This window comes from Rhinolophus ferrumequinum, chromosome 11 (genome assembly GCF_004115265.2).
Source record: "Rhinolophus ferrumequinum isolate MPI-CBG mRhiFer1 chromosome 11, mRhiFer1_v1.p, whole genome shotgun sequence".
Classification (NCBI taxonomy): Eukaryota; Metazoa; Chordata; class Mammalia; order Chiroptera; family Rhinolophidae; genus Rhinolophus; species Rhinolophus ferrumequinum.
Genome location: NC_046294.1, coordinates 25,400,290 through 25,428,273, shown reverse-complemented (window position 1 = coordinate 25,428,273; position 27,984 = coordinate 25,400,290). Strand labels below are relative to the sequence as shown.

The window sequence follows — 27,984 nt, the reverse complement described above, 5'->3', positions numbered from 1 at the left end:
AAAGGCCTGGAGACATGTGATGCCCTGGGGTGCATTCAGCTAAACCTGGGATCTCCTGGCAGAGGGACAGTCTGCACAACTCGTGAACATGGCTTGAGCCCGCGGCTCAGTGAGCCCCGGAGCCTTCTACACTTCCTCTTGAAGTCACTTCCAAGGTGGTTGAGAGTATTGGTGTGTTTTTCCTCTCTGCGTTTGAAAGCCAGAGGTCAGCTCAAGTGTAACTCTGACAGATGACATCTGGTCCTTGTTTGGAAACACCCTTTTCAAATCCAACCTGAAATGGGATTAACAGAACAGCTTGGCTCGTTTTCAGGACGGTCATTTGATGAACCTCCCCAAGCTCATTTGAAGGAAGTGACAGAAAAGAGTGAGATTTCAAATTAGGGAAATTGGCGACAGGCTCTGCTCAAAATCAGCCTCCCCACCTCCAGCCTGCCGACCGCAGAAAACAAAAGCTCCAGAGTAGGAAAGTGACACAGCGCCACCTCCCGGCAGCTGCCTGGCCAGTTGAGGCCTCTGGCTGAAGCAAGGTCTCCCCAGGTTCAGGGCCTGCCCAAAGCTTGGGGAGGTTAGACCTGTCACTGGGCTCCCAGGAGATGGGGACGGAGAGTTGTCAGAGCTACATGTGTTGTCAGTTCACGATGTGTGTATATGTGTGTATTCATGTGTCATGCACATATGCAGCCGAAGTAGGATTATCTTGTCTTATGAGGGGCAACTCTCTCCTTCACTTGATTTTAGGCAGGTTTTTTGTTTGTCTGTTTGTTTGTTTGTTTGTTTTTGTTTTAAGGACAAGATCACAGTGGTTAGAATATGGACTCGAGTCAGATAGCCTGGGTTTAAACCTCAGTTTTTTCACTTAATAACTGTGCAATCTTGGGCAAGTTACTTAATCTCTCTGTGCCTGTTTCCTTTCCTATAAAATAACAATAATAAGAGTATCAACCACAGAGGGTCACTGCAAAAACTAAAGATCTGATACATGAAAAGTGCTTAGCACAGTGCCAGACCCATTATAAGCACTCAATACATATTAGCTATTATTATTATGTTAATAATAGATTAATAACAATCATTATAGTAATGACTCTTATTCAATTAAACATAGTTCATATATATTTCTTTCTTCTTTACACCCACCCATTAGGCCCATTTCTAATTCGTTATTGGCTGATACGGTCCATGCAGATGTTTCCAGTTCAAGGACAATAATACTAAATCCACAATTTTGTTGAAGTAACTGACCCTGTCCAAATCTATACCCTAACTTCATATAGGCTCCCTGGCAGAATCTGAGAGTCGCCCTTGGGGAACACCCATGTCTTTTGTTTTGTAAAGTAGCCAGGCAAGGCAGCTGGACAGTTGGTGCTTCTGAGTAAACCTGGGAAAGCTAGTGGGTCTGGGGATAATACACACCCCCTTCACATGTTGGACTGAGAGTCAACTCATAGGAGAATTGTAGTCCTGGATTTTCCCACATCTATCTGCAGAGCACTCCAAGCATGCTGGTGAATCAGGGAAGGGCTCCGTTTCAAGCCTTCCTGCTCCATTTGAACCAGAAGGGTCTCTCAGAAGTTCTGTCTTGGGGTCAGACTGGGCTCCCTGATCCTGACGGAAAGTCTTCTCAACCTAGAGAAAAGATGGGGAGGCGAGAGGCTGCCAAGACCAGATGCTGGCCTTTCCGAAAGTCAACCATAAATCAAAGCCTCCAAGGTTGCCGCGTGTCACAGACACCAGCTCCAGAGTCTCTAGGGGGTCCTGGGCTTCATGACAGGAGACCAGCTCTTTCCCAGCCCGTCTGCTGCAGGGAAGAAGACCAGTATGTGGGCTGTCCATCGCCACTGAGGAAGTTGTCCTGCTGTTTAATGAGGTTTAACTCACCCTCTAAAGGAGTGCCTGGCCCAAACATCTGTCTCATCAAAGGGGTCAGAGTCTTTGAGACACAAAAGCTTCTCTCAGCGCCTCCATTCTCTGGTTTTTATTGCTCTCCATTCCATTGATGTGCTGGAACAGACATGACTTTGCCACTACACATGCACCTGGAGAGCACAGCCAGTTTTCAGGATGAGGAAGGAAGGGGAGCGAGGGAAAGTCCCTTGAATCCCCTCAGACTTTGCTCTTGGCCTTCTTCTGTACGGTAGACTTAGGCATGACTCACCTGCTTCAGAATGTGTTCTTAGCCAATCCCCGATGTGCTTTAAACCTCCAAATCTCAAGATAATGGTCCTAAGGGAACTGGGAGGAGTTGCCATATCTCAGGCCTGATAAATAATCTGCTTGTGGGGCACAGCAGGCAACTAAAAAGAGCAAATCCCAAACTGGAGACCTTCAGAGTGGTGCCCAAGCACCTGGAAGTCATGGGGAGTTTTGCAGAAAACCAGGAAGCATTAATATTTTAACTTTAGAGGTTTAAAAATATAATTGGCAACTACATCTGGCCATGGAGTTATAAGTAGCCCCAGCCATAGTCTGCTGTTTGACTTTGAACTGGTTACTCCACATTTCTGTGTCTGTTTCCTCATCTGTCAAAGGGACTCATAATACTGGTGTGAGGACTAACTGGCAAAAAATTATGTATTTCATCTCATTGACATACATAATTATGTGCTTGGCACATTGCAGGCACTGGATCGATGGTAGCCAAGTAAGAAAAGTTTAAGAAAAATGTATCGGAAGAAGCTAAATTGAGAAATGCCTTTCCATTGAAATTTTTTGTTTGTTTTTGTAAATTGGGAGAAGACTGCCAGTGTTTGATGACAGTGGTGGGGTATCGTGGCCCAGTTAGTGTAGCATAAGAGGCATTGTGCTAGGCCAGGGTTCTCATCCTCCTCTGGGTGTGACAACATACCTGACTAAATAGCGTGAGGATGCCCACACACTGGCACGAGTACAATCAATGTCATATAAATGACAAGTTCAAAGCCCGACTCCATCACCAACCAGCTTCATGACCTTGGGCAAATGATTTAAACTCCTGAGTCTGAGAACCAGCAATATTAATAGTATTTACCGCAACGGTTTGTAGGGGTGAGTGGGTGAATGTGATTGTGTGCCTAAAACACTGAGGACAGGGCTGAGCCCAAAGTAAGCGCTCAATCAAAAAGGAAAACAAGGTGGCTATGAATTATGCATGGTTTTCAGCCCCATCTTTCTCCCACTCAGGGAAGCAATTTAGAAAGTAACATTGCTGTGGGGATAAACTTGCAACTGCTCAAAATTGTTTCAAACTCATTCACACATATTGCTGTAGTCATTACCAGTAACAAATTGTGAGCAACCTCATAACTAATATCCAGCAGGAGTTCTCAAATGCGGGTGGGTACCATACTTTTCTCCAGGCTGCATGAAATCTGTATTAGTTTCCTATGGCTGCTATAACAAACTACCATGAACTAAATGGCTTAAAACCACACAAATTTATTATCTTACAGTTCTGGTGGTCAGAAGTCTAAAATAGGTCTCAATGGATAAAAATCAGGGTGTTGGCAGGGCTGCGTTCCTTCTAGAAGCTCTATGGGAGAATCATTCCTTGCCTTTCTCAGCTTTTAAAGGCTGCTTCATTCCTTGGCTTGTGGTCGCCTTACAACTTCAAAGCCAGCAGCGGTCAGTTGAATGCCATCTTTCTCATCATGCCATCTCTTTGTTTCTCACTCTTCTCGCTCCCTCTTCCCCATTTAAGGCCCCTTGTGATTATACTGGGCCCATCCCAGTAATGCAGGATAATCTCTCTATTTTAAGGTCAGGTGATTAGCAACTGTAATTGCATTTGCAACCTTAATTCCCCTTTGTCATGTAATATAATATATTCCTAAATTCTGGGAATTAGGATGTGGATATTTTGGCAGGGTGCAAGGGAGGCCCTTTTTTTTTTTTTTTTTTTTTTTTTTTACCTACTACATGGGATAATCTTGAATCTTAATTTTAAATAATTTAAATTTTGTTCATACATGTTGCTGCTTTAATCATTGTCAGTTACAAATACTGTGAATAACTCCACAATTGATATTGATCAGAAGTCCTCAAATGATGGTGTTTTTCAGGTTTTATGAAATATGAAAAGATAGGAAAATTTAGTAATTTTTTTTCACAAAGCTAAATTTATTCCATTTAAAGGACTATTCTTTTAGTATTAAAATGATAGCAGCAGATGATAGTTGGCTTTTTTATTTTTTAACTTACTTGGCAAATATACAAGTTGATACCTCAATAAGTCAAGATCCAAGAGCTTTTGGGGAGGGAGAGGATTTTGCTGGCCTGTGTAATTCAAAGGATGGGAACCTTCACTATCCTCTAGAAGCCCTGCTTCCAGCCCACAGTGCCTGAGGCCATGAAACTTTCCACATACTTCAGGGCCTCCTGCCCTTCTCTGCCCTTTTTCCCATACTTCCCAGGGCTTATCGAGGCAAGCCCTGGTCAGTTCAAAGCCACAGGACTAGGTCTGAACCCCTCCTCTAACAGGGGACAAGTCTCTCCTCAGTTTCCCCATCCAGAGAATTAGAATGATGGAAAATCCACCCTGCCCTTTTCACAGGATTGCAAGGGGAATCAAAAGAGGAAAGTGCGGTAAACTGTGAAGTGCTGTACAAATAAGAATGATTGTGTTTATAACTGAAACTTGGACTCTCAGTTTCTGGATCTTTCTTTGGTGTTTTCTGAGAAGTGGATGAAAGAAAATGAGAAGGCCCTAGGGGGTAGAATTAAACACTTAGGGAATAGTGGTAGAAAGGTGGCATTTTTTTTCTCTCTAAAAACAAACCCCTAGTTTTATAATTGTGGCAAAATACACATAACATAAAATTTACCATTTTAATCACTTCTAAGTGTAGAAGTTCAGTTGTGTTAATTTTTATTTATATTGTTGTTTACCAGTTTCCAGAACTCTTTCGTCGTGCAAAAGCGAATATCCATTAAACAATCCCCCCATTTCTCTCTCCCCAGCCCCTGGCAACCACCATTCTACTTTCTGTCTCTACGAATTTTATTACTCTGGGTACCTCATATAAGTGGAATCATACAGTATTTGTCTGTTTGTGACTGTCTTATTTCACGTAGTATGATGTCTTCAAGGATCATCCATGTGGTAGCATGGGTCAAAATTCCCTTCCTTTTAAAGACTGAGTAATATTCCATTGTATGTATATATATATATTGTACAATATATCCATTGTATGTGTATATATATATATATCACATTTGTGTGTGTATATATATATATATATATATATATATATATCACATTTTGTTTATCCATTCATCTGTCAATGTACACTGGGTTGCTTCCACCTTTTGGCTACTGTGAATAATGTAGGAGTACAAATATTTCTTTGAGACCCTGCTTTCAATTCTCTTGGATATACATGGAATTGTTGGATCATATGATATCATTAATGTTTTGAAGAACTGCCATGTTATTTTCTATAGTGGCTGTAACATTTTATATTCTCACTAACAGGGCACAAGAGTTTCAATTTTTCCATGTCCTCTCCATGTCCTTTTCCATGTCCTTTGCCATGTCCTCTCCAAGACTAGTTATTTTTTGTTTTTTTGATAGTAGCCATCCTAATGGGTGTGAAGTGGTCGCAGTTTATTTTTTTGATCACAAAAGTGATCAAAAGTGAATACATAGTCATAGTAAAATATTCAAAAAGTATAGAAAGGCAAAAACTGAAACACAAAACTCACCTATTACTTCCCCTACTTCCTAGAGGTAATCACAATCATACTTCTTTGTAGATATGTCCAGAAAATGCCATGTAAGGGCATTTATGTCATGTACCTTTTTTTATTACATGAACAAATTTATACTGTGCGTACCATTCCATGCTTTATTTCACTTGGAAGTCTCTTTATGTCCTCATCTATAGATTGACCTCAGTCCTTTTCATAATCACATAACATTCGTTGTATAAATGAGCTACAATTTAAACAATTTACTACTAGTGGAAACTTTGCTGTTTTCCAGAGCTTTTTCCCCCCAGAATTTTCTTTTCTTTTTTTAATTAAAAGAAGTGCCAGTGATGAGAGACTGTACAGCCTTATAATATGAGTACAGACTCTGCTGCCTGCCTGCTAAGGTTCATATTCCAGCTCTACCACTTAATAGCTCTGGGATGCTGGGCAAGTGATTTAACCTCTCTGTGCCTCAGTTTCCTCATCTCAAAAATGGGAATAATAATAATAGTACCTACCTACTAAGGTTATTTTCAGGGTTAAATGAATGAATATATGTAAAGTTCCTACAACATAAGGTGTGGTGCACATGTTAGCTGTTATTCTGCTTTAGTCAACATTCTTGAACATATATATTTTTGTACACTTCTTGAGGATTTACGTAGGACAAGTTGTTAGAAGTCAAAGTGCTTGGTATAATTTTTTTCTTACCATAGACATTTTTAAAAAACAAATTGTCACTAGCAGGAAGACCAAAATAGTTCATACAACCTGTGACATGATAGCTTTGAATATGATTAGAAAGCACAAAATTGTCCTCCAAGAGGGTTGCACCAACCATCAAGATGCTTGTAAGGCCCCCAAGCCCATCCCTTCTACTCATGTTCCTCAACATCTGTCTTCTCTTCCCCTAACACCAGCCATGCCCCCTGTCTCTTTCTGCCTGAAGAGAAGGAGCTGGAAGAGATGGATACGCCAAGCCCTGCCCTGGGACCTTTTGTAAGGGTGAGCATTTGCTGGGCACTTTCCACTCTGCTGTCGAGCACTTCTCTGTGTGATACCCAGCTCTGTCCCCTCCCCATTCCCATCCACTGCCACAAGAAGCCTGCCAGTCCGCCATCCCCACCGGCAGCACCTCTCTCTTCTCTTCAGTCTCTGTCTCGTGTCTCTGGTGACCATACCATGGCACTTGAATATGATGATATACCAAAGCTTACCAAGCCACTATGAAGGGCAACCTTGTTTTCTCAGGCCCTCCTGGTCTTGTGTTCTCTCTGGAAATATGTCTTAATCATGTCTGTTAATCATGAAGCAGTTCACGCTCCCTGTTTAAAAAAAAAAAAGGCAAGCTATACAAAGGTATGGACCAAGGTCAAAGCAAGTTTTCCCACTATCTTATGTCCCCCAAAATGATTATCATTAGTCATTTGCTAAATATTCCCTTAGACATTTTAAACATGCATATATTAATATTTTTCAATGTAATCATATTACACATATTCTGTAACCCACTTTTTTCTCTCAACAATGGGCGTCTTTCCATGCTAATGCATACAGACCTATTTTAATGACTGAATGACATTCTGGAAGTCTTCTTATTAAAGAAATACTTCTTGACCTTGGTTTTCCCAATTTCAAAGGGGGCATTCCTTTTTGAAGAGGAGTGTGGTGTGGTAGCAAATGAACTAGACCTACAGTTGGAAGGTTGGTTCTTGGCTCAGCTCCCTGTGCGTCCTTGAATGACTAACTACTTTTCTCTGTTAGAAATGCAACAGGACTGTGCGTGTGAAAGTACGGGAGTGTTATTTCCATGAAACCAGTGAAGTCTTGGGTAACAGGATTTAATACAAGATGGTCAAGCAGTGACATGATGCTGTGGCATCCTTCAGAAGAGGTGCTTCTGTTTTTCCCCAACAATGGAGCTGTCTGAAGACCATAGGGAACCCAGACCCATGAACTCACTGTGTGTTGAGCTAGAAGGAGAGCACAGCTTATCTGTCTCATAGCCTTGGTTCTTAGGGACGGGCGGTGACCTGCCAGAGGTCAAAGCAGGCCCAGAAACCCGATCACTCTCCCAGTTCAGTGCTCTCCCAGCCCCTCCACACAGCCAGCCCTGCTACAGAAAAGAGAGGACAGATTCTGGCCAGAGTTGGGGAGGTGGGCAAAAGGGGCTGGGTGCCTTCTTGGCAATGTCATCATGGTTCAAGGACGAGATACCCTCCAGGGTAAGTGTGGGGAGGGCGATGGCCTGGGAGTCCAGAGACTTGGAATATGGTCATTTTCTGCTACTAACCTTCATCAAGTCACTTCAGGCCTTAGTGCTCTTATCTGTGAAATGAGGGGTTTGGGAACTATGATGTCTAGGGACTTTGATTCATTTGTTCAATTAATATGTATTAAAAGCTTGCCACTAGCTAGGCACTGTGCAACCCTTAAAGATACAATAATTTGGAAAATAAGGAACACTATGTAGCACTTACCATGCCAGACACTGTTCTAAGAATTTTATACATATTAATCCATTTAATCTTTAGAACAGCTCTATGAAATAGTTACTACTAGTATTCCCATTATGTAGATGAGGAAACTGAGACAGAGAAGTCTAGTTCCTTGCCCAAGTTACAGAACAGATAAGGAATAGAGTCAGAATTCGAACCCATCCTTCTGGCTCAAGTCTGTGCTCCTAACTTGTAGTGTCCTCACCCTCATGAAACTCTCAGCCTAGTGATGATAATGACATTTGTTTATTGAACACCTACCACATGCTTAACCATGGCACTTTACATTTTTCCTTGCATTTATTTCTCACAAGAATCCCATAAGGAAGGGAGTAATATCCCCACTTTACAGATGAGAAAATTAAGGCTCCAAGAGGCACATAGCAACTTTTAAGTGGCAGTGATGGAACTTGAACCCCACTCTGTTTAACTTCAAAGTCTGGGCTATGAGACTCTGTGCTATTCTGTTATTTAATCCCACATTTGGACACAGTTGAAATTGAGAAAGACATGGAGGGCAAGGTCTGGGCAGCCACAGGCTGCCTGGCCATCCCAGGTAGGCCCTCAGTGGATTTTTATTCTGCAGCCTGGATTCTCCCTCTCACTGGCTGAGGTGGCAGTCTAGCAGCCAGCTGGGACTTTGGGCATCCTGGAATAGGAGGAGGTAAAGAGCAGAGCCCTCTTTCTCAGCATCCCACACCATCTCTGGGATGAACTCCCGACTGCAACAACCTCAAGTGGACACGGAGCAGAGGCTGCCCTTATGCTGTGGCTTCAGATACCCCGAAAAGCCTCCCCTATAGGCTAAGTGATACTGCCAATGTTTTACCCAGCAACTGCCCCTGCCAGAGGGATTGCACTTTACCCCTTGTCTAAACCGGCTCCTCGGACCTGAGAGCAGGAGAGATTGGGGCTAAGATCCTGTGAGTCCTGCAGACAGATTTGCAGGAGAAAATGGAGAACCAGGAGCCCTATGGGTTGGTTCAAGTTCCCACGCCACTGAGATTTCAATAAATGTTTGGATGCGCAAATGAATGGATAGATGATCAAACGGACTAATGAATGAATGAAAATGAACTAAGAAATGAAAGACTCAAGAAAAGAATGAATCCCTTAGCCAATGAAGGAATGAACGCGTGAGCTCTTTGGCCTCAGGCTCAGACTGGGTCCTGGGGCAAGTTCACGGGTGAAGGATGGAAGTTCAAGAGCAGGACAAATTGCAGCCTCCAGAGTGACCCCATGTGAGATGCCAAAAGGTGGTGCCTGGCTGGCATTTCATGGGCATTCCCACTCTGGAATCCTTCTGGCATAAATGTCACTCACTTGCCCCTTTGCCTCCAGGACTAAGAGAGCAGGAAGATGAGAGCCCTCTCTCCAGTAGGAGGAGAGATGCACCAGCTCAGCCCTGAGTGAAGGAAGGGCCCTAACCCACGCCCTTCCCCCTCTGGGAAGCCACTCAGAACTCTAAGTTAATTAAAGCCTCCACTCTGAGAAGAAGGGAATGTTCCATTTGGTAAATTTAGAAACAGCTGGTTAGTTTTACCCATTACTTTTGTGCTAACATCAGTGGAGCTCATTCAACTCTGTCTTTTTATGAAGCTGTCCTTCCAATGCTACCTGATAGCTACTAATTGCTGCAACTACATTTCTGAATTGCAAATTTTCTGCACTGATAAAAACTTTGATTGCCTGTCAGCTACACATAAGGAAAAGATCAGCAGTGCTAAATGAGGGGTTCCACGCTTGGATAATAATGCCTAATGAATTATTCAGGAAAGAATGCTTGAATGAAGCAAACAATTTGAAGGGTTACTAGCAGCCGTAACAGTTCAACAGGCAAAAGAACAAAAGTATCATCCTGAACATTACACTAATGATTAAAAAATGCGTATTAATTCTAGATTTGGAGAAAAAAGAAATGCCAATCTGATTTTAAAGGTTAATCATTATTTTCTCAGCAATGCTCTGATCTCTGGTGGTAGAGGGGGGAGGTGATGAAGGCGGAGAACCCTTTACCAATATTTTGGGATGTATAATATTATGACATAATAGAGTCACATAATTTCACACACATCATTTAAAAATTATAAATTTCAAATTTCACTGGAAAAGATAACACAAAAAAACTAACAGTGCGGCAGCAGAATGTTCGCTCGAGAGAACTTTGTTGAGTGTACGGCAGTACCAGCGCCAAGCACCCCCTCCCTGAAGCGAGGGACCCTGCGGAAACAGCAAAATGCAATAAGATATATGCGATTAAGCATATGCAAATACATATCATAATTAGTGACTCTTTCCGGCGGAATTGGAATGTGTTTTACATATTTTGCAAGTACGCTGGTGATGCCCATGGAAAATTCTTTCAAAAGCTTCTGCGTATTGAGTCTGAAACTCAAGAAAACAAACCAATAAATCAGGTTGAAGCTTCTGTCCAATACTGACACATTTGCTGTTTTCATAAAAAATATATTTCTACCACCCAAAGTGCTAATTTGTTTTGACAGATGCTGTGGAGTTGCCAAATATGAGGGGGTGGGGGAGAGCCTGCAAACTGCAAGGCAAAATGGTATAATTAAAGATGCTAAAAAAACAGGAATGGAACTGCTGTGATATTATGATATATCTGAATATTTAAAAGTAGCTCCTCAGAGCTGCACTTAAAAAATCTCAAAGTAAGGTCACCTCGTGAGCCTCTAAGATGGCCCTGGTGCAGCACCCACAGAATTTTAAGAGTAACTTTTAATTATGGAATATGCAGGCAACCACTGAATAACTTCCATGAGATTTTTTTCCCCCAGCTCAAAAGCCTGTGGTATTAGTCGCCAATTAGTAATTTTATTATAAAGATGTTCAATGTCAAGATAACACTCTTCGTTTCTGGCAGTGACGCTGCGCGGTGGCTTGGAAGTCTGACTTCAGGAGAAGAGCTGACCATCTGCCAGGCCTGCACACTCACAGATGACTAATGTTTTCCCCAGAGAACTGTAGCTCCCTGTGTTTCTGTTGCTGTCTTTTCGATGTCACAAAGCGAGGTTGATAAACACATTCAAGTCACAATTAAAAAACATTTTCACTGACCAGTTGCCACCGATGATATCATCAGACAGCTTGGTCGTTGTTGTAAAAACGCATTTAATGGTGTTGACGCGCAGGCAAGACAAAGCTTCCTTTTTATCTGGTCTCTACCTTGCTCTGCGATTCTTGAATGACACTTCCAGGCACGAGGAGTCTTGCAAGGAACTACCAGTCAGCATCAATCAGGCAGGATGCTGGGATTTTTCAGCCGAAGGCTACAGGCTGGAGGATCCGTCTAAGTTGGAACTCACTGAGCAAAGTACAAAAAGGAGGGAGCTCAAACCTAAGCCAATAAATGAGCTCTTCAGCTTTTTCCACCATTGTGTCGTCAACAAATCCAACCTAGAGTGAAAAGCAGGGTGCTCTACTTTTTCTAGTCCTGACCAAATCAGATTATCCAGCTGCCATTCATGTAAACGTTATATGAGGGTCATGACACTGAGCTTAAAATAAGGGTAATCTAACTGGACCTCAGACCTTTGTTCTGGATGATGGAGGAGGGCTGGTAGATGGCGTAGCTGCTCACATTTATTTACTAACACGCTGAACACTGTGCAGGTATCATGTCACTGAATCTCCACGACAACCTTCAAAGTAGATAGTACCATTTTCTCTATTTTACAGATTAAAGTATGGATGCGTAGAGAAGTTAAGTTACCTGCCCAAGACCACACAAGGAGGGCACTAGGATTTGAACCCAAGTCTGTCTGATGTCAAGGTCTAGGCATTAAATCACTCAGGGGTATACTTTTAGGTTCAGAGTGGAGGCTGTGAGAGCTGGAAGAGGACTCAGAGATCCTCCACTCCCTCATTTTACAGAGAGGAAACTGAGACTTAATTATATGGAGAGAAGAGCTAAGTCACGCGGTTAGCTGGAGGCAGGGCTGGGACTCATTCTTCCCTTCCACTGTGCCAGCCCATCCTTCTTACAGTGCAGCATACAAGGAATGAATCCTACTTGGTCCTGCCCATGTGTCGTCTCAGGATTTCCTGGGCTTTGTCCAGCCTTGCATGGGAGATTACACTTCCCTCCATGGTCGCAGCATTCTTGGGGCTCTGAGTCCTGGGACTAAGCCTGGGTCTTGTGTCACACTTCCTGCTTCTCACTCATGGTGTTCTTACAACAATATCCACCTCAAGGTAAACTGGAAGTGTCCTGTGGAGAGCAATGGCCTTGACTCAGGGGTGGGCAGCCTCACTGATGACTCTGAGCGTGGAGGTTCCATGGTCTTTTCAGAACAAAACGAGAGTAAATGTGCTCACCAGTAAGGGGAGGAATTGGGCATAATGAGACCCCTGGAGGGAGCTTGGTTTACAGTGCAGTGCGCAGCAGAGATCGGAAGTTGCACTGTGAAGGCAGAGAGCTGGATTTCAGTTTGGAGTCCTGGTCCTACTGCTAAGTGACTGAGTGATTTTAGGCAAGTCACTTGCTTCTCTGAGCCATAGTTTCCCCCTCTATAAAAATGAAGCGCTCATTGGCTGACCCCCCTCTTGATCAGCTACACTTTGTCCAAGGTAATTCAGGCCTGGGAGCCTGGGAAAGAGATCTTTCAGGACTTTCTCAGCAGAAGCCTAAAAGATTCTGTTTTAGGCTTGCATTTGTGATAGTGAGGGCCAGTGTCCCTGTCAATTGGAAATCCCAGAGGGAAAATCAAAATGTAGCCTTCTCCAGAGCCTAAGAAATACCTTCAGCATTCTTGAAGAGCTTTCAAAGCATTCTTGAATGAGTTCTTGTATCCGTGAGGGTGACTTCATCTAGGGCTGTTTGCTTTAGAGCTCTGAGCTGTAACATGAGGATCTCAGATGCAATCCTGAACAGTGCTCAGAACTTTCTGAGGGAAATTAAGCCAAATGAAACACTACACTGTTAAAATTCAACATAAAATATGCTTTATTCTAGGCATACTTTGTTCTTTACATACAGTTGGTGGTAACGGTGGAAGTGTGTGGGGACGTGGTGGGGAGGCAAGGACAAAAAGAGGACAAAAAAAAATCAAGAGAGAAACAAGAGGCTGAAGGAAACGAAACCCAACGCACAAAGGGTCCTACTTTCTCCTAATTTCTGTCCTTTTTATAACTGTATGATTGCACCACACTGCCACCAATAGTAGCTAACATTTATTGTGTCCCCACTACATGCCCGGCATATTTAAACACTTTACATGTATTACCTATTTAATCCTCACAACCTATTGAGTTAGGAAATGCTATTGACCTTCCTTCTACAACTGAGGGAACAGAAAGATGGAGACACTGATAAATATGCCCAAATTCACAAAGTGGCAGAGGCGAGACTTAAACTAGGCAGTCTGGTTCTAGAACCCAGCATGTAACCACTAGGCTCTACTGCCTTCAGTAGTCATACTCACGTGGCCTGGCCCGGTTATTTTTTCTGGTGTAGAATCTCTTTCATCACACACACACACACACACACACACACACACACACACACACACACAAATTCCTCAACTGTATTCAAGGCCTGACCACAACCAGGCTTAGAGAAGTAAAGGGCATTTCTCTCCCTCTCCCTTTTTTTTTCATCTTTGCCTTTTGATATAAGATTTGTTTTCGTCATTTCTGAGTGTAACGGGCATTCCCTTTTTAATGACATAACAGAATGTTGGTCATAAAGAGCAGAGTCTTCAGCCAGGTCAATTTGTACTTGGGCAGACTAGATTCGCCAATGCGATTGATTTGCTGCATTTCTATGATTTGTCTAAAGGCCATTTATCCAGGAGCACAGTTCGGCTATGAGGTTCTGCATTGCTCTAACCTCCCAATATCACCTTGCTCTCTCCAGCTCCAGACATGCAATCCCGGGCAGCCACGAGGCTTTGGTGAGCTGTCTGTTAAAATGCTAAATTGACTGCCACCCACCCAGTCCATTTCTGAGTGGACAGGGATTTGAACCTAAGCTGGGTGAGTGAATTAACCCCGTGCCCTCTTGGCCCCTCAGCCCTCTAGGCAAACCATGAATCAAATGGAATCTCCCTCATGCCAAGAGGCTGCAGAGCTGTCATTCCATTGTGCTCCACTCAGGGTAAGAGGTCCCTGGAGACACTATAATGAGCCGGCGCTCCTGGGGCAGGGGAGTCATGGTACTGAGTGAACCCAGCAACACAGCTTCCACGGCAGCAGCACAGGCACTGGCATGTTTCTGGACAAATACGATTTTTTATTTGTTTGTGTAATGAAAGATTATGTCTAAACTCACTGGTGAATAGCAAGAGGTCGTCAACAGTCAGGGGGCCACTCCCCTAAGAAGCTGAGTGAGCCCTTCTGCTCTCGAGCGCACAGGGGGAATTTTCCGAGTGGAAATGTCACCTCCCTACTGCCCTGCCACAGAAAATAAACAGGAGAGGAGTTCAGCAACAGATAAGGCCATTACTAGAGAACTGTGGAGAACACATTTGGCCCCTTCTGACTGTGACCTCACAGGAAGAAGGGAAAAAAGAAAAAGAAACTACCACCTTGCCAAAGAAAGAACTTGTGGGCAACGTGTTAACCTCCAAACTTCACTGCTGATCTGAAGAGCACGTCCACTTCCCTTACCCTTCCAGGTCCCAGCCCTGAGCAGAAAAGACAAGTTAGAAATTCTCTGGAGGGAGTAAGGGCCAGACTGGGGAAGTCCTGGGATTTTTCTCTTCTTCCCAGTCTGCCATGCCCTCTTGATGACTCTATTCATTTATTCAACACATACTGAGTGCCTGCTCTGTGTTGGCTCTTTGTTAGGCATGAAGGATAAAATGGTTAAAACAACCCACAGACAGAAGCCTAGAAAGTGGTACAGCTATAAGTTCACAGGAAACTTTGTGAAGCCTCAGTTTCCTCATCTGTATCATGAAAATAGCAATATTTATTTAAATAAAAATGAAAGACCCCTTTCTAAAATCATCTTTTATTTGTTAAGTTGCTGAAGATACCCAGCTTTAAAATATGAGCCACTTGTAAGGCATCAATTAATTCCTATTGGGTGGAGGGTTCCAGAAATCAGAATGGCAGTAGTTATGAGGAAAGAGATTTAGCATTCAAAGATGCAAAAGCAAACTCCCCAAATCTCATTCCTTAATTACTATACAAATTTCCATCAGTATCCTACGGTGATGCCAACATTTGTTTTCAAGACAAAATGCCTAGGCCTCAGATTACCTGCTATTACTATGAATTGCAAACATGCAATCCTTTTCAAGCAATTTATACTATAGAGGTATGACTGATTATGGATTACCTTAGGCTGAACCAAGACCAGTCCATAAAATTAAGACCTTGCAAAAGAGGCAGTAAAAGACCTTCACGTGCGCCCACATGCGCACACACACGTCCATTTTTAAACCTGATGCTGTTGGAACTAAGGGACCAGAAATGTCTAAGTTTTGTCATGTCAACTACCTTTCCTCTTATCAGCTAAGGGACTTCTCTTTAAGAAGAAACAGTTACATAGGAATGAAAATATAGTAAAATCCCAATCTAATATTTAAAATAGGGTTAAAAAATCGAATCACATAAAACGTGGGAATGCGTATTGCAAGGTTAAGGAAATGACAGGGATGAATTTGCGACAGAAAATGGGAACCAATAGTGCTATTTCTTAATTTGCCTTATTCACTGGACATGCTATCTCATTATTTAATAATAGGTAAGCCCTCATATAAGAGTTCTCTGATATGAGTTGGGTTGAAACACATGTCTTAGGTCTTAATATCTCACTAGGGTCTTTTCCCCAAAATCTAACTTTTGCATTGAAGAGCTTATACTCTGCCTATAGAATGAATTTGGCAAAGTAGCCATTAACATTATTGCTGTTGTTGATACAGTCAGTCATCTATAAAAGTTGGATCGAGCCATATGTCGTCAGTAAGACTTGCAAAATCTCAACCAAAATTGCTGTAATGTACAAATCAACATGTTCATTTCGTGGATCAGAATTGGGGACAGAGCTCTAAGAGACCAAGTTAAAGATTTTTTTTCCTTCTCTCTCAAAGGCCTGCATACCTTCTGCAGGACTTCTCTCTGCCTGGAGGTTGACAGCCCTTCAGCTTGTTCTCCAAAAGGAGCTCCGTGCAATGTGGGGCTGAGGTTGACACAAGTGGCAGAACCGAAGGCTCTTTTTCACTGATCCTGCTACTCCAGACAGTCAGGAACTGACTCTCCCTCTCATTTTTGAAATTCCACCACAGTCCTAGGGGCCAATGGACAAACAAGGCAGGCCCATGACATCTGTCCAGGGTCACCTCTCTCTTCTGCTGCAAGGCTTTTGGACGATATCCTGCTTGATACTAACTCATTTCCAGACTCCCCCTTTTCCTGAAGTCTCCACAAGCATGATTTGCCACCCCTACGCTGATAATCCTGGGAAATGATAGTTTTAGGTTGAATCATATGAAATTGCGGTGTCTCTAGGTTTAAACGGTAGAATATTAGCAGTTTCATACGGTAAACTTAACGGTGATAATTTACCTGTGGGTAGCACTTTCCAGTTTGTGAAGTACATTTACATCCAACATCTCATTAACCCTTATGATAAACGTGTGAGGTAGGGGTGATCGGCTCTACTTTACAGATGAGAAAATCGAAGCTCGCAAAACTCACTGTGAATTTACATTTGTTCTTTTGTGGGGGGCTCATTTATGAAGCTAGAGTCAGGAAGAGCCCAAGATCCTAAAGGATTGTGGCAGCAGCTTAAAGGCTGTGGGATTGCGGACAGCCGTGGAGGGAGTCTGGCACTGTGGTGTTGGTACAATTATCCCATTTTACTGATGTCACCTGAGTATCCCAGACAGTAAGTAGTTTGCCCATCAGTAAGACAAGAACTTGCATTCAGGCGATTGAATGCTGATCTAGCACCATCTCTACCATGTGGTGCTTCCTCTCCCCATTTCCTGACTTCTGCCCAGTCAGTCACTGACTCATCTAAATTCCCAGAGCAGTTTGACTGGGTCTACACTCTCTTCCCAGATGGCTGCTCCATGGTCAAGGTGGCAATACATCCAAAACGGTGTGAGCCATCCTTGTAATATACAACTGGGCATACAAAATAGTAGCAAAACAATATTTCTCTGTTTCTCTTCCGTCTATAAAATTAGGAGGCTTCTACCTCCTCTCAAATTCCTGCCATCCAGCCCAGAGAGTCCCAACCGCTACTCCACGTTTAATCTCAAATGCCATCAGGCGTCACCCACATTTCCTCCTCCTAAGCTCAGACATTGGCACAGACCTCCCAGAGATCGCTGGTGAGCTCCAGCCATAGCAAGGTCACTACGATATTGGGCTTCATCTCTCCTGGCCTTGATGCTGAGAGGAAGGAGGAAAAAGAAATGAGTGGTACCACCTTTCCCATTGTTCTCAGTCAAGCTCACGTTTTTCTTTCCATATGTAACCCAAATATGCTCAGAGGTAAGGAATTGGACTATAGCCATCTCTATGGCCTGTGGTGGCCTCAAGTTTTTGACACAATGTCTGCTAATTTCAAGGGCGTCTGTTCAGGGGTCCAGCTCCTGAATCCACATGTGCGGTTTCTATTGTGCCCGTGTGTCCCACTCCTACCACCACGCAGGCCTAACCCTCAGTGCCTTCATGTATCTCCATGAGAAGTTCTGAGTCAAATACAGTGGTTACAGGGGGAGTAAGGGGACCACGTTGTGGAACACACTGCATTCTCTCTTCCCGCTGCTTCTCACCTCCTTCTTGCATTGGCCCCTGGCGAATCCAAATTCCTGTCCTCTGCCACACACTGAAGCCTTGGTGCCAGCCAACACACCCACCTAGGGCCTCATCCCTTCCCCAAGAGAGATCATCAAGTCGTTTCTTCTAACAAATTCTGTGGTTTCCCTTAGAAGAATTCTGGAGAACAAAGTTTCCTCATCTCACACTCCGAAGGAGGTCTTTCCCATGAGGTGTCTTAATTGCTCCTACAAGTGGTCCCCAGGAGGCCACCTCCCGGGCCTGCAGTATTCCTGCTCATGTCTGAGTCCGCAACTGATGCACACATGGCTTAGCCAGCCCCTGGGACTTCATTCTTGAAACAGGCAGATTCGTGAGGATATTTTGGGAAGGTTAGAAAGCTTTAAAAAAGTTTTACTGAAAAAAAAACTGCAACAACTGTGTATTGATGAATATTCACTTTAAAAAGAAACAGGCTTTTAAAAGCTCCTATACAGGGTCTCGATTTCGGCCCCAGCCACACCTCCTTTGTTTTGCACAGTGGAGTCAGGGACTTCATTCAATAAAGAATCCAATGCGCTAGACAACTCTGCCAAGGAACCATGAGAGCTAAATTCTAGTCCTTTCCAAGCCACTAACCAGTCGGTGTGAATTGGGTGAAATTAGAATGTCCCCAGCTTCACGTTTGCAGCCATAGTTCTAACTGTTCCTGCCTCATCAGGCAAGACCCCCATGCCCTGCATATCTCCCTCCTTCCCAGGCCCCATTACCAAATATTCCTGAAAATTCCCAGAGGAATTATATTATGTATGTCATTATATATGTACAACGTAATTTATCTGTCTTTAGGGTATCTGGGGACACTGATTCCACTTCTGAGGGCTCCCATAAGGTTTCATGATGTCCCCTGTGGGCGACCACCCTCTTACCATTTTGATAGAAAAGCCACAGAAAAGCCACAAGGCTCATGCCAGCGATTCCATGTGGTCAGTCATGGAGGGCTGCCTTTCCCTGCAGGTCACACTCTGTAAGCAGTTTCCAGAAACAGTGCTTGTAGATTTTTGTTGACAGCTCTGTCTGTAGTGGGATGCCAGGGTGGAGGTTTCACCCCTCTGGGGACGAGGGAGCAGCTCCTGGGTCAGCTTGTGATGCTTGGTGCTTTCCTATGGGATGAGCTTTCTCTCAGGACACTCCTCAGCATGGCACAGAAATAATCATGGCACACGATCCCTCCATGCCAGGCATGTGCATACAGGCCTGCACCCAGTGGTGGGCTCATTGAGTGAGAGTCTGCTATATCAAAAAGATGTGGAGGGGCGGCCGGTTGGCTTAGTTGGTTAGAGAGCAGTGCTCATAACACCAAGGTCGCCAGTTCGATTCCCACATGGGCCAGTGAGCTGCGCCCTCCACAACTAGATTGAAAAACAGTGGCTTGATTTGGAGCCGAGCTGCGCCCTCCACAACTAGATTGAAAACAACTACTTGACTTGGAGCTGATAGGTCCTGGAAAAACACGCTGTTCCCCGATATTCCCCAATTAAAAAAATAAATCAAATAAAGATGTGGAAAGTGGTCTGGAAAATGGGCTCATCATTTACCCCTCTGGATCTCCGTTTCCTCACACAAAATGACTGGACCAAATCAATAGGTGTTTGAACACAAATTGTTCTTTACTTTGAAGTCAGATTTCTTAAAGTCTAATTTCATACAATAAAATGTACATGTTTTAGATATAGTTTGATAACTCTTGACAGTCATTTAGCCACCACCGTCCATGAGATATAGAGCGTTTCCATCACCCAGAAAGTATGCCTGTGCCTCTTTGCAATAAATCTTCTCCCTCTCTCCCCAGATTTGGCATCCACTGCTCAGCGTGCTGTCTCGGAAGTCTCGCCTTTCCCATAATGTCATACAATGAAAGCCTGTCTTATTCGGGGGTAAGTGTTCTTTACGTACTCTGGATTCAAGTCCTTTCTGACCTATGTGTTTTGTGAGGGCTTTTTTTTTTTTTTTCAAAAAAACACTAAAGCATTTCAAGGACTCCCATATGATCACAGTGTATAGTACTGAATTATCCTTTGAGAAAATACCCAATAACAAAAACTGCTCTTTTTAAACCAGTGCTTTGAATGAATTTGTAGTTTATTCATCGCCACAGAATCCAGTACATTTTTAAAAGAGTCATACATGGTATTTATTCAGATAGGAAACTTTCTCTGGGATGCCGATGAGATGCACCCCTCCTTTCTCCCTGTGGATCACACGCTGTAGCAGTTGATTCGGGCATTCCTTGTGGCTTCCAGCATTGCTTGCCACAGCTCCCAGGTTCCCCAAATGTTCATAATCCATATCAGGAACCCCAGCACCGGTGACCTCTGCGGGCCTCTCTTCCTCAACAAAATCTACAAATCTCACTTCTCAGGACTCAAGGATTCGGGTGCTCCAAAATGACACATCCTTGGAAAACCCAGGAAAAGTTATCATGCTTGTGCTGATACTAGAAAAGACACAGGGGAAATACCCTTACCTGGGATTGGTGGATCCCAGCTTCTCTATTCAACCTTATCTGTTCATGTTTTAGGAGCTGAGAGTCCCTTTCCAGGTGAGTTGATCCGATTTGGTTCTGAATCAGCCGGTCCATGCCTGCCTTCTCTCTGTGGGCTTCACTGCAGACTTCTCTAGCGCTTCCCACGAACACACTTAATTGGCCATGTGTCAGCTCAATTGCTGAGCTGATCTAAGTCATGATGAATCTTTCCTGCTCTTTGCCCCTGGCCCCAGCTTGCCACATAATTCTGTATCATCAGCACTCACCATGAATTTACATTTGTTCTTTTTTTTTCTGGGTCATTTATAAAGCTAGAGGCAGAAAGAGCCCGAGATATTGATTCAGAGGAACTGTGTTTTAGCCTTTCCACTTTGCTGTTGAATACTGACAACAACAGCAGACATATATTTGTGGGATTTGTGGATGGAAAAGGGAGTCACAGTCAAGAGATATTTACAGAGAGATTTGGTGACTCGATGGGGAAGTTGTTGAGAGACAAGCGATCTCTGATGATTGTTGGCTGAACAGTTGCAGGGCGATTCCATCAACTACGAAGGTGGGAGTTGGGTGGAGAAAGAAAGAGAGAAATCATGAATTCAGTTTTGAAAATGTTGATTTTTGAGAAGTCGGTGGAGATAGCCAGGAAGAAGTTGGATAAACACGCCTGCAGCCCAGATGCAAAGTCTGGGTTGGACACAGAAATTTGAGAGTCATTGGGACAGAGCCATGAGAGTGGAGGAACCTGTCCAGGGTTTTGTAAATGGTGCTGAAGGGTATGAATGACTTGCTGTCTTCAGCCTTTCCAGAAGGCTATAGAAGTGACTGAGATGCATAACTTTCATGTCTGCCATGAGCAAGGAGCCTGTATGTACTCTGTGATGGTATGTCAGGGAGCATGTATTTCTATATTTCTTTTTATTCCCCCCAAAAGAAAATCTACTATGCAAAACACTACCAAACAATGCAGATTAATGAAATGGTGTTGCAGAGCTGTAAGAGGGGTGACCTGCATCCTTACAGCCAAACTGTCCAAACGTCTCCACTGGATGTAGGTATCCTTCCTCGGTGACCGTCTCTCCCACCATCACCAATGAATTTCCTGGTGATGGAACTCTATGAAGAGTTCCACCATAAAATGCTCAGTTGGTCCTTCATTGTCCTAAACAATTCAGCTCTAGCTCCTAATTTGCATATTCCTTTCAGTAAAACCAAATCCCTGCACCTTTTTATAAAGAAATATGATACCAATAGCATTGATAAAGCATACCTCTTAGGGGCAGTGCCCCCACCCCACCTTAACCAATATGAGGCGTAGTATGGGATTACAAGCAGGATTTCTCAACCTTGGTAGAATTGACATTTGGCGCTGGATAATTCTTTGTTGTGGGGGGCTGTCCAGTACATTGCAGGATGTTTAACAGCATTCCTGGCCTCTGTCCACAAGATGCCAGTATCACACACCACCCTCCACCCCGAGGTGATTTCTCAACTCCCTGAGACAGAATTCCACTCATTAATTTTGTGACTTTGGGAAAATGTGCCGCAGTTTTGTCATCTATTGAGTAGGGATAATAATAGTATCTACTTCATAGAGTTCTAGTGAAAATCAAACGATTTAATACTTGCAAAAGACTCAGAACATGGCTTGCCATGTAAGAAGCACTCAGTAAATGTTAGCTCTTATTATTATTCCAAAGGGCATACCAAATATTCCTTTAAACTTCATACAGAACTTTCCCCAAGAAGGGCTCTGGTTAATATGATTTTCTTTTGGCAATGTAACTTAATAATTTTATTCTTAACCAACTCTCAAAGTCTCAGAACAGGTAAATTTAGCCCTTGTTTTCAAAAAAAGATTTAAGTTTTAATCCAGCTCAGTGAACAAAGACCAGTGATTTTCAGGCATCAGGTTGTCCCCTTAATGGTAATTTACCTGAGGGTGAGAACTTGTACTTAAATGAAAACACCTTGAATACGCATCCTACATATAGGGGTTTACCCAGCATCCTCCTGCTCACCTCTGGGAATGTGTGTGTATGGTCACATCTCTTCTGGATGCCTTTGCTCCAATTCTTCCCCTGAATTCTTGATCTTCTCCCCTGGCATGTTTCACCTGTCCCCTTACCCTGCATCCCACACGAGAGATGGTCGGTCCTTTCCTTTGATATCTCCAGCAGGGAGTTTATGCCGGTGATTCAGCAGTCACAAATGAAAAATCACTTTAAGTTGATCATTAGACATTCCTATTTTTAAAAGTCTCTTAGCAGTATCCATTCCTGGGAGCTTTTCCCTGGCTCTCTTCTCCCCCAAGTCCCATCCCCATTTCATCTTTCAGAACTTTCTTTCTGCCTCCTCTTCTCACCTCTTTCCCAGCTTGTCTTTGTTCCTGGGCTCCTCACCTACTTCCTCAAATTCTTTCTTCACTCGCTGAGCAACTTGGTTCTATTTGTTCCACTCCTACGCCACAGCAATATTTAAAGATCTGTTACACAAAGCAGTGAGAAGGACATTGTTCTCCTCCGGCTGTTCATTAGGGTCCTGCAGAGACCTTAATTCTATTCTCGACTGTCGTAAACCTGTAGTTGACTGCCTTCTTCACCACCAAGAAGAAAGCATTCACCTGCAGGTTCGAGAGAGTCAACATAAACTCATCTAAACAACAAATAAAAATTCGCAAATTTCCTTCAATGCACAAATTCTCCATGCCTCAGAAAAGCGTTCCTTTTCCTTTGCATCCCATGCTCTTAATTTCATCCTCTCTATAAAAAGTTAGAATTAAAACCCCTCGTTTCATGGAGGTGAGTGAATGAACTGGCTTTCAGTCCTCTGAAAGGAGAGGTTAGTATCTCCACTCTTTGGACACTTGGACATCAAAACTGAGGCTCAGAAAGTACAAAACAATGGCTCAAATTTACACCAGTGCAAAGGGAGGATGTAGGGCTCTGAACAGGTCTGCCTGACTCCACAGCGCTTCCATCTCACCACAGTCTCCCCTGGATGGAAGGCCCCCGTAAATGAAGAGCTCATTCTTCATCTTTTCTGCTGTTTTGCCCAATAGCATATCATCTGTGTGCTGCTATGATTGTTTACATTGACCTGGCGAGGGATGCTCCTTGGCACGATGCCCATTTGAAAGTCTGTTTACTTGCTTACTATTGTGAATTTTTTAAGCTCTTGGCTTACCTAAGGCTCTCTTCAATCATTGACTTGGAACTTTTAAATCCGAATGCCAACTATACAAAAGAATCCACCAATATGGCACCCTTTCTGTAAAGTTCAAAAACAGGCAAAATGAAACAGAATGTTCAAGGACACAGTTGTAGTAAAACTATAAAGAAAAGTAAGAATGTGTCTGTGAGTTAGCAATTGCCACAAAAAATGTTGAATAAGGAATCACCTAAAACTCAAGTGTCTTAAAGCCACAGTCACTTCTTTTCATGGAACTGGGGGTTTGCTGATCTAGGCTGGGCTCCACTGGGGTGACTCAGCTCTGCTCCACGTGTGTTTTGTTCTCCTCCCCGACTGACATATTAGTCCAGACATGCTCTTTTTGTGGTGATGGAAAAGGTACAAACAAAGAAAGTTGGAACATGGAAGGATATTGAAGGCTGGACTTGGACTGACCTATCATTTCTGCTTCCTTCTCTTGGCTGAAGAAAGTTACCTGGCCAAATTTTAAAAAAATAGAGAAATGGGCCCTCACCACAATGGTAGGGCTCTACAAAGTTACATAGAAAAAGGTGTGGATACAGAGAGGGGTAAAAAATTGGGGCTGGCGATGTAATCTATCACAAGACAAAATTCAGGATAATATTTACCCCTGGGATGGGGGAGGGAGCAGGAGTGTTTATGACCAAGATGTGATGCACAAAGAGCTGCAATGAATCTGTTAATGTTGGGGTCCTTAAGCTGGCTTGTAAATTCATGGCTGCTCATCATCTTGCTCTTTAGAGTTTATATATTTTATGCATGAAATATTATTTGGTAATGTCTTAAGTTACTGGAATCAGATAAATAACAAAATTTACACATTGGGAATCTCTGATTCTATCCTACTGCAGCTTCACTTTTTACATTTGTGCTTCTCTTTCCTGGTTCCTGATTTTCTACTTTTGTTTACCCTCCCTTGCCAATATAAATAATGGTTTGGTTATCTGATATCTGGACAGTAATATCATCTACATGCATATTTATAATCTTAGTATGTTGCTCACACTTTTTAAAAGATGCAGTGTTTACATTCTAACAGACTTCATTTTCTTGAGTTCCTTTCAACGTAAACTCATCTAAAACCACAAAGTGTTGTCCCGGCAGTTATTAGTCTGGATTGATTAGGTTTGATCTCTGGGTTAATTTCACATGTAATCATATTATAGTTAGTCACACCTAGTGGCTCTATTAATTCAGATGTATTTGCACTTCCTTACCTATTAATTACAACCCCCTCTGAAGACTGATTGGGTCTTAGCTACCCACGAAAAGCAATCCCCATATATTAGGGAACAAATTACTGCCTCCCACACTAGGAGAACTTGGTTGACTTGGAGGCTCTGTAGAAATATTATTGATGACATCTTTATTCTCTTCCTTCCTTGAAGATGAGTGGTACACCTGTTACATGCACCAGAAATACCAAGGACAAGTTTAAACAGACTGGCAGAGCTCACCTGGACCACGACCTGGGAAAGAAGCAGTAGGAGAGTCACTTACATAACGTCAATGAAAGTTTTATTTGTAAGAATTAAAAAGTATGTATTTGGTTGAGTTCTACTTCACATAACTTATTCATCTTTCTCTTTGGATTTAAAGACTGTTCACTAAGTAACTAAATGGGGGCATAGACTGGATAGAAAGCCTGAAGCTGGATCTGCGTTCAATCAGCAAAACACAGCACCCTACTCAGAGCGTGAACGACTTGCTACCCAAGTCCTAGCCAAAGCCCTGCTTTGAGAAGCATTGTTTAGGGAGAACCGTTTGAAGGTCTTGTGGTTCCATCTATTACTCCATAAAATCTATCTTTAATTTCTGCATTCAGCCACCATCAGAACCATACCTACCTGGCCCTTCAAAGCACTGTTTTTAACAAGGTGCAATTTTGTGTTAAGTTGCCAATTCATTTCGTGAAATGAAAACTACATTGAATGTACTGTAGGAGGCATTTACTGTAGGAGGTCTACAAAGAGGACATTACAATTTACATTTCTTAGGAGACGAAGCCCTGCACAAGAAAGTCCTGTTTGTTCAAGGTTCTGAGAATAGCTCAGCATCTTCTGAGCAACTCAACATATGCTCATAGAAAACTGGAATCATGTAATGGATGTTGTTTCCCTTTACACTCTGGCCACTACACTAGGAAGCTCGGAGTTAGGTTTGAGGCTCCACCGCAGTCACCGCTTAGGATGTTACATCTGCATACCTGCATTCTAACTCTCTTCTCTATCTTCACCATTTAGTTTAGTTTATATCTTTATCTGATTGTAGGTTTAGTTTTTGCTAATGGTGTTTAGTTTTTGCTAATACCCAATTTTATTGTATGTCTAACATTGGAGAACACAATGGGATGCAAATAAGTAATCAACAACAAAAATAACCTTGAAGATAATCAACTACAAAAATGTGTAAGGATGGATGGAGAGAGGTATGGATGGGGAGTTAGGCTGGGCAGCCGGCAGGCTGACTGTATGTATAAGAGCGCCTCAGTCTACCACATCATCCAAAGGCTGAATCTTTACCTTATCAACAAGTGGCAAAGCCCTCCTCCCCTGCCTCCAAAGCCTGAGGTTCTCATATCCTTTATCCTAAGGCTATTGCCCTTTCCTACCCCCTATCTCCAGGAAATTCCGGGGTACACACTGAAACCATAGCATCAAGATGCTCTCTGTGCTTGCATTCAGGCACCCTCCATGAAGTCTCTTCTCTGACCTGCATGAAGTTCTTCCTCTTCATGACCACCAGCTGGCGGTAGGTCTGGGAGGGTCATCTCTGCATAGCTGCATGTGCCCTTGGAAGTTCTGGAAGGAGCAGAAACTACAGTGCAGTGGAATCACTACTACCCCCCGTGTGCTCTGATATATTTCATTTCAATGCAGCCTGCATTTCCTGAGGCGCAGGGCTGAGCACTGTGGGCTGCTGCACAGAGGAGACAAGGCTGGACTTCCAGGAGCTGTGGGATCGATAGTGTTGTCTGTTAGATCCCAACTTTAAAATATTTTTAGCACTGGAAACTCTTTGTCCAACAAAATCTTGCTGTTTCACTTTAGGAGATACGAACAGAGCTGCCCTGGTTGGAGTGGACAAGGCTTTCAGGCCTGTCCAGCAGGGTATCCCTTTGCTTCAGTCTCCTTTACTTCTGGATAGAACCCTGGGATTCCTTGGAGAACAGTCTGAACCATTAATATGGCCACACTTAGTGGTTAACTCACTAGTGCTTGATCTTGAGGACGTTACTTAAGTTCTTGGACCCTCAGTCACCTCACATGTAAAATGGGGACAAAAATTGCACCTACTTCATTGGAGTTGTTGTGAGGTTCAAATGAGCTAATGTATATAAAGTATTTGACATATTAATTTAATAATGCCACTTAATCAATAAGTGATGAGCACTAATAAGCTATAGCTATTAGTCCTATTCAGGACTTATTGCTACTAGTCTTTTCAATGAACTGAAAGAGCTGCCGAATTCAGTAAACGAGGGAGCTCAAGCTCTGTCAATCCGAGACCTCTCAAGGAGGAGATCATTTTTCCAATCAGGGAGATGATATAAAAGCAGCCAAACTATTATCCTGTATGTCAAGTACCAACACATATAAGAGATTTTTGTTTTTTCTTAATCACCAAAAAGTCATATTTGGATTTTCAAAAAGCAATGAAACCCATTTCTGGATAAAACTGTGGCAGAATGATCTTGGACAGGCGCTTTGACCCCACGTGCCTTTATTCTCTTTTCTGAAGGATGGAGGCCATGAACTGAGCTTGGTTCCCAGAGTTTCCAGGAGGTTCAAATAAGGCCTTGAATGTGCCAAGTGTCCTTCGAGCTGTTTGTCAAATAGCCCCAAGGAGCCCTTGGCACCTAGTAGGCGTCCGTAAATATTTTTTGCATCTGAATTCTTTCCATCTGGGACGTTCTCCAATGTCCTGGAATCCCCAGCTCTCCCACCAAGCAGGTCAGAAAAGCAACTTAAAGGATTCATTTTAATGTCCGTTTTTCCACTTTGCTCCTGAAAAACCACTTACAAAGCTGCCAGCTTTCTCATTTGGCTTTTTCTGGCCTGGTTGCATCTTATTAAGGGTCACTTCCTCCATCAGCATAAGGAAGACTCCATTCTGTCAACAGGAGTGAAAGGGCTGGGTCTCCAGTCCCAGAGCAATGGCGGTGGTGGTGGGGGAGGGGAGAGATGGGAGGGAAACAGCCCCAGGACATGTTTAATCAAGAACTGTAGTTGAGAAGGCCCAGAATTTCCAAACAGTCCTCCCCCCACCACTAAACAGCTACGCACAGGATGGCGAGGCAGCAGGTGCTAGTTCATAAAG

The 27,984-nt window shown here is 43.1% G+C and overlaps 1 long non-coding RNA gene across 1 annotated transcript in view; it reads left to right on the top strand.

Annotated features, from left to right (window-relative positions):
- The window catches only part of LOC117030127 (uncharacterized), a 141,845-nt gene extending 115,115 nt beyond the window's left edge, over positions 1–26,730 (top strand). The window contains exons 3-5 of the long non-coding RNA XR_004424329.1: positions 19,759–19,843; positions 25,053–25,202; positions 26,289–26,730. This is a non-coding gene — a long non-coding RNA (uncharacterized LOC117030127). The remainder of the gene's footprint in view (positions 1–19,758; positions 19,844–25,052; positions 25,203–26,288) is intronic.
- The last annotated feature ends 1,254 nt before the right edge of the window (positions 26,731–27,984 follow it).